We start from the raw sequence: 13,427 nt of genomic DNA, 5'->3' as shown, positions 1-13,427 counted from the left end.
AGGTGGCACCAGTACTGAAGTCCCAGGAGCTTAGGGAAATGGCACACCAGACCTAGGGATGATATGTTCTAGGAGTACTGGAGCCATTGCATCTGCTGTTTCCCTGGAGGCTGGGAATGAATCCATCCTGCAAAGGTGTCAATAAGAGTTAAGAGATAATGGAGCCTTCTTATGTGAGTGTGGTCAACATGTCAGTACTTGTCTGGTTGGTGTCCTCATTTGGCTCAGGGGCTGGCATGTCTGGAGGACCCCATGCAGGTTGGCCTTGGCACAAGTCTGGCAGGAGGAATGAACCTGTTTAAAGACTGATTTATTATGCCAGATTCCTGGATGCAGTAGCATAACTCTTTCCCCAGGAACCTGTACGTGTCTGTAAAACAACTGGAACAGATTTATATCTTGCTGTCATAGCAAAAAGCCTCTATGTAGTCCTAAAGCTGAGACTAGTAAAATCCACAGAAATTTAAGGACTTTTGAAAACTGTTTATAGTCTTGAGGGGAGAGCTGCTAAACTGGCAAAGCTACCAGTGCCCTAGTCATCAAACATCATCGGATATGAGAAGGATAAGCAAAAGTGAGACAGATTTCCAGCTACCTAGGCAGTCCCAGGTTCTCTGTGGCCATTGGTGGAAAAGTCCCAAAGACAGTACCTGTCTTTAGCTGCCAAGCCCAGAAGATCTGACAGACTTCCCTGTGGGGTAGGAATATGGGGGAGAGTGGGGTCATTGATCCCCCAGTGTCCTGTTGTCCAGTCTGGACAGGGTCTTGGCATTGGTTTAAAGTGCAAAGCAGTTCTTGCTGTGTGGCTGGCTTTGCCACATTCAAATAAAGCTTCCAGGTAGAAGTTCTTCCATGTTCCTTGGAGGAGATATAGGATGCTGCTAGGAGCTGGTATGTCTCTATCATGAGAAGCTATTTTATTAAAATGCCATATTATCAGATCCCTGAAGCATTTGAAGACCAGGGTATAATTATCTGTTAGGTATATCTGAATTAGACAAATGTTGTTTGTTGTTTAGGCTTAATTTGAGAGCACATATAAGCTAAATCTGGACATACTGCTTATTCAATTAGTTACAGCTTATCAATGTTGGTAAAAGCAAGAAGATTAGAAGGAAAATTTCAGTCTCTAGTTCAGCTATGGTCTTAGGATATAATCATAAGGCAAAATCAAGTTAACATTGTAAACAATTCAGTGTTTTTTAAAGTCAATAATAAGGGAATACTCTTATGATCTAAAATCTGCCTGTATGGATCACCCTGGAAAGGGGAAATGGATGAGATCTCCATGAGTAGACTAGGGGTGAGGGAGGCAATGGAGGGTAGGGGATGGGAGATGAGAACATAAAGGAATAGGATGGTTGAGTTAGAACAGGGATGGAATGGAAGAGCAATGAAAGAAGTACCACGGCTCCTGTGTGCTGACCCTGAGGAAGTACTCCCAGAAGACTGTACCTCAGTGATTCGGCTCTCTTCTCAATCACTGCTCATTTCTCAGCTCCAGTGAACCAGCACTGACTGTCTGAGTGAAGCAGTGGTTTTACTTCAGTGGTGCCGGTCTCTAAGGACAGCCATTCTCCAGTTCCAGCCGATCAGACAGCATAGACTCTTAATTCAAAATATCATAAAATGTCCCAGGTAGAGTCTTTGCTTCCCTCTGAATCTTCACAAGTCCCCCATCAAACGCCTTGTTCTCACCTTGCTTTCCTCTCATCTCTCACAGAAGAGCCACTGAGCTTTTCCAGCCCAAATTTCCAATGCCATCACAATCCTCCCAAAACCACGTGGTCAGGTCTGTCACAGCAGTACCCCACTCCTGGCACCAGGTTCTATCTTAGTTCGTTTTCTACTTTTCTGATGAAAAAACAAGACCAAAGCAATCTGTGAAAGGAAGGGTCAGTTTGGGGCTTTGTAGAGATCCACAGCAGTTTCCTAGTGAGAACTTATGGTCCAAGAATCTGAGCTTGCTTTACCCAGCAGGGCTGCATAAGGGGATGATTGGACCACAGGCATGGTTACCAGGTTTTTGGAAGGGTCTGCACTTGGCTGTGCGGTGTGCTTTGATCTAGCAAGGGGGAGGTCTTTTGCCCTGCCCCTTGGCATTGTTATAAAAAGCTCGTTTGAAGTGACAGAAGGGGCCGGTGGATTTTGATCCGGGTCCTCCTGAAGATATCCTGTGTTTCTATGTCTCCTCTCTGCTATCTTTCAATTTAAAAGTTTCTTATCCCTCTCTCTCCTCATAGGAACCCTCTAAAAGGTAGGATCTGGCCTCCCACAGGGCTTATAGTTCCAGAGGGATGAGGATACATCACTATCATGGCAGGGAGGTGTGCCAGTAGGCAGCCATGGTGTCAGGAACAGCTGAGAGCTCACATCTCAAACACAGGCAGAAAGCATAGCTAGCAAACTCAAAATGCTGTGCAGTGTTTGAAATCACAAAGCCTGCCACACCAGTGTGACAAACTTCCATCAGCAAGACCACATCTCTTACACCTACCCAAACAGGGCCACAAACTGGGGGCCAAGTATTCAAATATCTGAGCCTATGGGGGTCATTGTCCCTCAAACCACCACGTACAATGAAAACAGTCCAGTAAAAGAAAGAAATCAAAAATGCAAAGAACATGAAAAGCATGCCACCCAGAGACGAGCATGGTGGGAGACGGACTCAGTCTGCTTGGTTTTTCTCAGAGAGAAAGGATGAGAGGGAGAATGGAAGACACACACACACACACACACACACACACACACACACACACGCACACGCACACGCACACGCACACGCACACGCACACGCACACGCACACACACACAGAGACAGAGACAGAGACAGAGACAGAGAAAGAAAGAGAGAGAGAGAGAGATGTGAAGGAGGAAACACAGACTTTTTCCCTTAAAAAAATTTTGGAGACAGAGTCTAATGTTGCTGGAGGGCTTCTCTCCAGGTTCCACCAAGCCCCGCAGTCCCACAATCCACGTATAAAATAATCACTCAGACGCTTATATTACTTATAAACTGTATGGCCATGGCAGGCTTTTTGCTAACTGTTCTTATATCTTAAATTAACCCATTTCTATAAATCTATACCTTGCCATGTGGCTCGTGGCTTACTGGCATCTTTACATGTTGCTTGTCCTGGCGGTGGCTCGCAGTGTCTCCTTCTGACTTCCTGTTCTTTCTTTTCTCCTCTCTGTTAGTCCCGCCTATACTTCCTGCCTAGCCATGGGCCAATCAGTATTTTATTTATTGACCAATCAGAGCAACACATTTGCCATACAGAACATCCCACAGCAGTCTAATGTAGCTGAGTCTGACCGGTATCTCAGTGTGTATCTGAGGCTTGCACTGAACTCCCGATCCTCCTGTCCCCACCTCCCAAGCACTGGGATTAAGGTGTGCAGCACCACACCAGGCTACTCTCATCCTATTAGTAACTGCCTCTGTTAACTGAGTGTGCTAACACTGACATATCTCGGTCTCAGCAGAGTGTGTCACTTGACACACAGAAGAGAGCCATGCAGCACTGGAGGCGGGAAGCCACAAATCAGTGTGGGTGGCCCTGCCTTTGAAAACCCAGGAGATCCAAGAGGGTTGGTCATCAGCACCTTCAAGGATCCTCCACTTCTTGTGCTGAGCACCCATGCTTCATTCAGATTGGCTTTACTTTGGAACTGGGCATTCAGGGTGGTCAAAGTGCATCCTTGATGGCCGGTGGTGGCACACGTCTTTAATCCCAACACTCGGGAGGCAGAGGCCGGTGGATCTCTGTGAGTTCAAGGCCAGCCTGGTCTACACAGTGAGTTCTAGGGCAGCTAGGACTGTTACACTGAGAAACCCTGTCTCAAAAAAAAAATCAAAATCAAAACAAAACAAAGCAAAACAAAACAAAACAAAAACCAAGTGCATCCTCAAAAATAATGAAGTCCATAGGGAAACAATCTGTCGTCCCCACTATGTAGTCCATCTTCCAGGAGTTCCTGATGTTCATCTCAGGACTGCTCTCCATTTATTTCAATGACCTCAGTCCCCTTCAGGCCTGGTGCTATTGGTTGAGCTATCAATGCCCCCCTATCTATAAATGCCGTGTAACACCCAGACACAGGACCCTGCAGTGAGGCACCTGGGACTTTAGTAGCATCTAAAAGTTGTCCACACTGAGGTTCACCTTCAAGGGCAGTGAAGGGTGTGACCAGAAGTGGTGAGACCAGGAGCTGTGGAGTTGGGGAACTCCGTAAGAACCACCACTAGAATGAAATGGGGTCATTCCTAAATGCCTTAGGCCATGGCACACTGTGGACAGGGTGCCCTCTCCCTCCTACCCTACCATCTCTCCACCTTGTTGACCCTGGGTTGTCCCCAGCCACCTGTTTTTTGATTCCTGAGATCATGTACCATCTGAGGACTCCACATGATGCCCTTTCTCAGTCACCAGGGATTGACGGCAAACCCCGTCTCACCTGCACTGGATCGATTCTCTCACCACTTTACTTTTTGGGTCTCTGAGCATAGGTGGCAGAACTCAGCTCACTGGGACACAGGGAATGACAGGTGGGTGAGAGGTGTGGTGAGGCTTCACATCATACTGCACATGAGATTCATGATTGGTCAATCACACGTGACTATTGTTTCTCATTGCTTTTTTTTAAAGGATGGAATTCCATACACTGCTGTGGGATGTTCTGTATGGCAAATGTGTTGCTCTGATTGGTCAATAAATAAAATACTGATTGGCCCGTGGCTAGGCAGGAAGTATAGGCGGGACTAACAGAGAGGAGAAAAGAAAGAACAGGAAGGCAGAAGGAGTCACTGCCAGCCGCCACCATGACAAGCCGCATGTGAAGATGCTGGTAAGCCACGAGCCACGTGGCAAGGTATAGATTTATGGAAATGGATTAATTTAAGATATAAGAACAGCTAGCCACGGCCATACAGTTTGTAAGCAATATAAGTTTCTGTGTTTACTTGGTTGGGTCTGAGCAGCTGTGGGACTGGTGGGTGAGAGAGATTTGTCCTGACTGTGGGCCAGGCAAGAAAATTCTAGCTACAATACACCATTGTCATAAATGCTTTCATCAGTGACCCACATGCAGTGAAGTATAATCTATTTGATTGCAATCAGCAGGACAACAACAATGCCCTTGGGATGACAGACTTTCTGCTCAGTAGCACCTTGCATGCTGGGGTCAAGGCCTAGGTCTTATGAGCACCTCATCAAGAGTCAAGGCTTGTTAGAGAGTGCTCATAAATATTGTTTATAGATATGTGGAGCTGTCCAACCTGGGTCAACAGAGGCACAAATATGCCATTGTGTGACCAGCACCTGTGACCAGAGCCTGGGCCAGCTGAGTCTCAGAAGAGGACATTGAGGGCTAAGAAGCACAGGATGGGGGAGGAAGGAGGCTGAGCTTCTGCTGGGGAGGGAGCTGGGCTGACTCTTTAGAGAGGGCAGCCAGGGAAGCTCAGCCACGGACTCTGGATGCAGTGGGCCCTGGCCACATTGTGCCCCTCTTGCTCTTTTGAACCAAAGGGACCTAGACTGGTGGTCACCTTCGTGGCCTGTCAGTGTTCAGACAAATGAGAGTGTTAATTTTAGTGTGATGGGGACTCTTGTCTGAGAAAGTTGATACAGTTGTACAAACACTGGCTCTCAACTGCCTGTGTCTGACCTAAGAATCGATCACAGGGCACAGGCATGGAAGGGGATTCAATTGTACAGGGTGGGCTGGGGTTCCACCAGTCCTTTCAGCAGGCCCTCAGATGATCAACACAGCAGAGGATCCAATGTCTTTTGTCAAAGTTGATGTCCCTGAGCTCATAAAGGTGAAACACGCTGACATATCCTTTAGTGAACACATAATTGTGACCCCCTCCCCCACATGCAGCTAGAGCTTTTCCAGATTCAGGATAACATTGTGAAGCACAGGCTTCCAAGCCCGACTCCTCAGGAGCTTAGGATGCAACAGAGGAGGTGGATGATGGGTAGAGGTGAGGAAGAAGGAGTGAGGCACTTGAGAGTAAGAAGTGCTCTAAGAGAGCCCAGATGACTCTGGGGCAGAATGCAGCAGTTCAGGTGACTGTGGGCTTGAGAGTGGCTAGGAGACTCTTCTTAGAGGAGGCCCTCTTTCAGGAGACCCTGAGCCTTCACACAGTGACCCTACCTACATCTAGGATGAGCCTCCAGGCATGAGCAGCAATGAGGTGAGATCCTAGAACCCAGTGTGTGCTCTAGAAATCAACAGAATTGTGCATGGAGAAGAAACCCAGTTCCTTTCTAATCAGGAGGAGCTGATAAGTCACCTTCCAGGGAAGGTGGCCAGGCCAGTCATGGTGAGAGCAGGGCTAGGGAATGAACTCAGCATTCTCTTACTGGCCCAGAGTGAAGACTGTGTCTCCACCCCACACCTGAGTCACTCATACTCTCTGAGGTTCTTCAGGGGTAGCACCCTTGGATGGTGCATACTTTGTAGGTCTTTTTTTCTGGAGGTGGCAATGAATGACCACCATATCCCAACAGCAACAACACTCCCAACCCCCATGGTGGATGTGAATTTGGCCATAACAGATGGCCAGGAGGGGTGTGGTCAGTGTCATTGTGGCCATAAAGGGCATCCTCTGAGGAGCCAGCAAAGCCTCATAAACTCACCCCAGTGACCTGCCTTGTCTGAGAGCACAGAGCCTGGAGATGCAGAGCCTGCTCCTGACTGTCACACTGTTTGTCCTGGTGGCTGTCCTACAAGCTCAGGATGACCTGCCCTTCCTCTCAGAAGAAAAGAAAGTGAGGCAGCAAGGGATGGTGGACAGGTGTATGTGGAAGGCTTGACTGCTGGCCAGTGTCTGAGGACTGGAGCTAGCACTCATGAGTGTTCAAGTCCTCTGAGTCTGAGCAGAGACTGCTGTTCTCCAGCACACATGGGTTCCTGGGCCACAGAGTTGGAGCAGGAAGGGTCCTAGAGCAGGGACACCCAGAACCAGAACTCATTCTGGTTCTCTCTTAAAGAAATTCAGTCTTTGGAGACAGACCACTCCTGCTTCTACTGGGCTATCAAATTGTAGTTCTTGTCTAATTTTAAGAAACAAGGGGTTGAAGGGTGGAACATCACTAACCTGGGGGCTGCATCTTGGGTTCTGAGATGTGTGTTCATGCTGCATTGCCTATGGGAACCTGGGGGAGACTTGGGGCAAATGTGGGCTCAGGACTCTGTCTGCCCCAGCTCTCAGGTGTCAGTTCATGAAGGCTAGAGTGACTGAAAGGAACCTGACAGAGCCGAGGAGACCTATGGTAGTGTTCCCTCATAGAGTGTCGTATCTGGAACAAGGAATTTGGAGATCAGGACCACCATCATGTGAGTATCCCCCATGTGTCTTTTCAGCTTTCTACCCCCTCCTCTATCCATGTTTGGATACTGATGACAGAAAATCTCCTTCCTCTGAGGGGCCACAGTCTCATCATCCTAAAACTTGGAGGAGTTGATATAGGATTTCAGGGGACATTGTGCTAAGGCTGATGAACCAGGTGACCTCAGTAGAGCTCAGGCATGTTTCTGAAAGAGGCTGTCTGTTAGTTTTCTGTTTTCCAGGTCTGAGAGTCAGTGCATTAAGGTGGAGTTCATATGCATAGAACAGAGGTGCCTGGTCAACTGGACTGTGAGTCCCTGTCTCAGTTTCTTCTCTTAATGCTGTGATAAAAACACCCCAGTGAACACTGCTTAAGGGGGAAAGGGTTTGCTCTAGCTCACAGTTCAAGGTACAGTCCACAATGGTGGGGCTTTCCTGGCAGCTGGAGCATGAAGCAGCCGCTCATATTGCACACATAGTCAGGAGAGCAATGAGTGCATTCATGCTGGTGCTCAGATGGCTTCACCATTTTATAGTCTGGATCTTCTGCCCACAGAATGTTCCTGCTCACAGTTAAGATGATTCTTCCACAATCAATGAACATAATCCTAACAACCACTGTCATGACCAGTGGAACATCTCCCAGGTGATTCTAGATTGTGTCAAGTTATTAGTCAACATGGTATCCCTGGCTGCATGTGATTATCTCTTGCCAGGTAAGCTCCTGGGGTTGCAGCCTCCCTGCCCCCACTTACTTTTCAGGAGGGACTACCCAGTTAATTCCCAGGTGACTTTAGAGATCACAGGCTAGTCCACAGAAGAGACCATGCTTCCCTTTAGATAATACTGTCCATTAGCTAATAGGGAGACTGAAGCTTAGATATAGGAAGCAGGGCAGTGTAGCTGCTAGTGGACCAGTCATGCACAGCCTCCATCTTCCCTGACACCTGTGGTCCTGGCTCCATAGCTATGGATGACACCTCTCCAGGAGGAACTTCTGTCTCATGATGGGACCACAGCAAGGTCTGGAGCCATCCGGCTGGGTGCTCATGGGTTATGGCTGAAACTTACTAGACTGTTCCTTAGTGTTGTCTGAATGTTGTCTTTGAAAAAGACACTACACACCCATTTCTCTTTATTTTGCAGTTTTGGGTCAAATATTCTGTTACATCTATGAGCTACCAGTGAAGGACCACTACATCTTATATGCTGAAAACCTTTCATTTGAGAAAAAATTCCAAATGGGGCTCCTCATAGGTGAGGGATTCCAGAGTCCCCACCTCCTGCCCATGCTCTCTACTACCATTAGCTATTTGAATGTGCAGCAGCTACACCCTGGCACCCTGGGTGTCTAGCAGCTCTGCAAAAGGTGCTGTGTGGTCAGTGTGCATGCTCTGAAGTGGGAAGGGATGGTCTGTGCAGAACTTCCACGGACATGAGCAGCTGTGGCCTCAAATACTGACCAATAGGACAGGAGTTCCAGCCAGTGACTTACACATGGCACTTTTAGGGGGTTTCAGGTTTCATAGCAGGCAGGTTTCATTGAAAGGTTGTGTCCTAATAGAGACCTTTTATGGGCTCTTGTGGAATATTAATTTAAGATGTGTTACATTTGGTCATGCTGTGGAATATTTGGTTAATGATGCAAAGATGTGTTGCATTCTTTTATGTTGCATTTGTTTTAACTCTGTAAAGTTGTGTTACTTTGCCTGACTAAAACATCTGATTGGGCTAGTAAAAAGCAGAACCATCAATAGCAAGGCAGGAGAAAGAAATAGGTAGGGCTCCCAGGCAGAGAGAACAAAGAGGAGGAGGAGAGAGAAAAGGAAAGGAGCCATAAAGGAGGAGGAGAGGGTGATGCCAGGGGCCACCACTCAGGTACACAACTAGCTACGAAGTAAGAAGGAAAGGAAGGTGTACAGAACACAGAAAGATACACAGCCCAGAGGCAGAAGGTAGACAGGATAAGTTAAGAAAAACTGGCTAGAAACAAGCCAAGCTAAGGCCAGGCATTCATAAGAAAGAATAAATCTTCCTGTATTTATTTGGGCTGGGTGGCAGGCCCATCAAAGAGAAAATAATAATAATAATAATAATAATAATAATAATAATAATAATAATAATAAACAACCAACTACAATGGGCAATTCCCCCTACAGATAGGAGGCAGACTAGGACCTTGAAACACAAGGTCCTTCCTGGTTAGAATGTGGCATTATTTGTCTGCTTAGGGTGTCACCTATATGTTCAGTCATACAGTGGCTCTATGTGTCAGTGATACCCACTTCCTGTGCACAAGCTAAAAAACCCTGAGATTATATTCCTAAAGCTACCCACCTGGTCTATTCCCTTATTTGGCCATTTTCTCCTCCTGAGGCTGAGTACTAAGGTCTAGCTATCAAAGTATTGAAGTCAAGAAATCAAAAGCCTGGGGCTGGAGAGATGACTCAGAGGTTAAGAGCACTGCTTGTTCTTCCAAAGGTCCTGAGTTCAATTCCCAGCAACCACATGGTAGCTCACAACCATCTGTAATGAGATCTGATGCTCTCTTCTGGCTTGCAGGGATATGTGCAGACAGAACACTGTATACATAATAAATAAATCTTTAAAAAAAAGAAATCAAAAGCCCCTTTTGGCTCACCTAATTAACATATCCCACCTCCACGGACCCTCTGAAATCTCCTCCCCTCTTGCTCCCGTCTGCTCCAGGGTGAAGGCCCTAGAGCTGGGCAGTGTTTTTATCTTTGTGTCACTGGCTCTCGACAGAGCTGTGCTGTCACACCCCATCTGCTTATCTGTCCTCTGCTCACAGGAAAGTGTCCAAAAGAAAGTTGGAGGCCCTGGAAGGATTTAAGAAATTCACACAGCACAAAGGACTTCTCCAAGAAAACATCGTTGTGTCTGTGCAGAGGGTGAGAAAATGCTCTGCTCTACTCCTTGCCCGGGTCCCCTCTGTGTCACCCATGATTCTGCAACTGCTGTGTAACCACGTGCCCTTCACCAGCAGGGCCCTTCTTGTCACCTTAATCACGGGGCCATCCAAGCTGCAGGTGTAATCTGGGTCTTCACCCTGGACACCTTCTTTAGTTGATGTTTTTCTTGCTGTCACAGAACGCTGTGTTCCCAAATGTGTCAGTGGTGAGTGACGCTCTGAAGGAACCCTGAGAGAACTCAGATGCCTCAGTTCCAGGGTTAAAGCGTCTAGCTGTTCTTGGCCTTGCTCCCATCCTTTCACTCAGGAGGGACCATTTTTAGCCAGGAAGCAGTGGCCACTCCAGGAGGAGTCCTCAAGCATAATTCCCAAGAAATCTGTCCTTTCTTTTCCCAGACCCATACTGTGGTCTCCACTTGGTCTAATTAGAGATTTATAAGGTCAAAGGGTCAGGATTGTTCAGGAGACCATGTATTCTCAGGAGGGACCTCCAGGAGGCTTGATGGAAGGAAGACCTCTGATAGGCACCCACCTCCCAGGTTGCTACTCTCTGCTATTCCCGTGGTAAAGGGAGGAGTCACTTGTGTTCCTCTCTCTGTCACAGCCCACCAGGACCACAGCTGCTGAGCCATCTTCGACACTAGCACATGGCAGTGACCTCTCTGGACTCCTCTCCCCCTGGACCGGAGCTGCCTTCCCCACTGGAGGCCCCACTCCTTCCTTGACTGTGACTCCCAGTGACCCGCTCTCCTGCTTGAGCGGTCAACCCCATCCCTGCCCATCTGAATCCAGTAAAGAGGTTAGCATTTTTTGTCTGGGTTCAGCTTTTATGTGTCAGGCCTTCTCAGTTCACACGGTTGAGGAGATATTGGAATTAACAGATACCAGACACCAAGTAGCCTGGCACCCAGCAGTCCTGTAGAGCTATGTGATATCTTGGAAGTTCAAGTGATGTGCAGTCAATGCCAAGTAGCTTCAAAAGATGTCTGACATGGGGCAGGAGAATTTGGGTAGTCGCTAGAGGGGGTAGGACTGGGTGATGGCATCAGGGTGGCAAATGTCTGAAGGTCTCTACAGAGATCTTGCTGCACTGGGGAATTTCATGGGATGCTAGCTTTGAATTACCTAGGAGCAGTGGCAGCGGTGGAGGGAGGAAGATTGCAGGACCCTTCCTCATCACCCTCAAGCAAGGCAGACCTGGATGCAGATCTCTGAGTAGTTTTACTCATCTTGGCTTTCTGTGATTGGTCAGTATTCAAGGTCTGTGTTGATATTGCCTCAGGGATCACAGTGATGGAGGGCTGGGCCAGTACTTTGAATGATGATGATAAACTCAGAAACTGCCAATCTCAGTGGGACATGGATTCCTGGAGGATGAGTGTGCAGTTTGCCAATTGCTCTCAAATGAGCATCAGCAGTAACCCTCCAGCCCAACTCCTACCCTTACCTGTTTCTTCTCCTTGCCCCTCTCTGCCTGGACCTGGTCATCTGGAAAGGGAGTTGACCCCAGTGATGTGGGATGTTCTTCTGTGAACAGGGATAAAGGCCGGTGTTATGAAAAAAAAATATACTAAAGACAAAGTCCCTTAACCAAGAGGCGCTCCAATAAAGTGTGATCTGAGAAGAATCCTCGCGTGGTGGTAAAGAGGATTCAGAACTCAACACACGGAGCGGTGACGTCGGTAAGTTCTCCAGGAACGGTGACGTTGGTAAACGCCCCACAGTTCCTAATTCTCTCTCTCAAATGAGCGGCAGCCGCCGGTTTGAGTTCCTGGCGGGTTCCTGGCATGTGTGCTTGACCTGCAGTATGGCGGGAATGAGGCCTCTGCAAGTGGCACATTAAGCTGCGTGGTGGATTTAGCCTTTGCTAGTTACAAAACAAAAAAGGTTTCTGGGCTACACGCTGCTTGGATAAAAGCACAGACCCACGATGGCTCCCAGAGCTGGTGGAAAACGTACCACCGCCATGTTGGGAAGCTGAAGGGGGCGGAGCCAGCAGCCACAGAGCTGTTTCAGGCTTAGAAGGCTACAGTTTAAAGCAATAAGTTTGCAATAAGACAGATTCAGATGGAACAAGACTTTAAATGCTTTACAATGTGTGTAAAAATGTACATAGGCTTGGAAGAGAGAGGAAAAGGAACATAGACAGTTATATAAAGAAATAGAAAGTTTAAAAAAATAAAGTCTTTAAAGAGAAAGTAAAAGTAATATAAAAAATAAGTCATATAAAGATGGATATCACACAGAGAGTTTGGATTATATTGTCTTTGGGATTTTTAACTGCAGAAAAACATTTGATCGTAAAAGATGTTGAGTTAAACCAATATGTATATATTAAAGATACTTTGACTTTAAAATTTGGATATAAGGATGTGTTACTTTGGAAAGGAGACTCTGCTTTTGTCTCTACAGAAAGCCAGAGGCTATGGATTTGTTCCAGATTAAGACACATCAGGTTTGACCAGCCAAGACCCCCTGAAGGTCTCTGATGACACCATGGCCCAGATGATTCAACATCCAGAATTGTTTCAAGGCAACTGGCTCAGACGATACAGCCTCACGGACTACTCCATGATCCTTAAATATTCTTTGCGTCCCCATAAGATACAGCGCCCCCCTCCAGCAGGAAGTAGTTAAGAGAAGCTACGCCCAAATTCCCAAATATACCAAGCTGGCTTTGGAGATGTGTAAAAGTTAAAACCTTCCTTTTTTTAAAAAAAAAAGAAAAGGGGAAGTGCTGTGGGATGATTTGTATGTCCTGTGGGAGCCCTTCTTGGGTTCCTTGTGGCGTTACCCAGCAGGTCCGTATAGAGGATGATTAGGACCATGGGCCTGAGTGCAGGTGTTTGAGATGGTCTGCACTTGGCTGTGCTGGGGGATGGTCTGTATGTCAAGTTGTTCTGATTGGTCAATAAATAAAACCTGATCGGCTGTGGCTAAGCAGGAAGGATAGGCGGGACTAACAGAGAGGAGAAATAAAAGGACAGGAAGGCAGAAGGACTGGCTGCAGCCGCCGCCATGACCAGCAGCATGTGAAGACGCCGATAAGCCACCAGCCATGTGGCGAGGTATAGATTTGTAGAAATGGATTACTTTAAGATATAGATTTATGGAAATGAATTAATTTAAGATATAAGAATAGTTAATAAGAAGCCTGCC

This window comes from Peromyscus leucopus, chromosome 4, assembly GCF_004664715.2.
Source record: "Peromyscus leucopus breed LL Stock chromosome 4, UCI_PerLeu_2.1, whole genome shotgun sequence".
Taxonomy (NCBI): Eukaryota; Metazoa; Chordata; class Mammalia; order Rodentia; family Cricetidae; genus Peromyscus; species Peromyscus leucopus.
The sequence above is the reverse complement of the archived record's forward strand: the minus strand, read 5'-3'. Positions refer to the sequence as shown.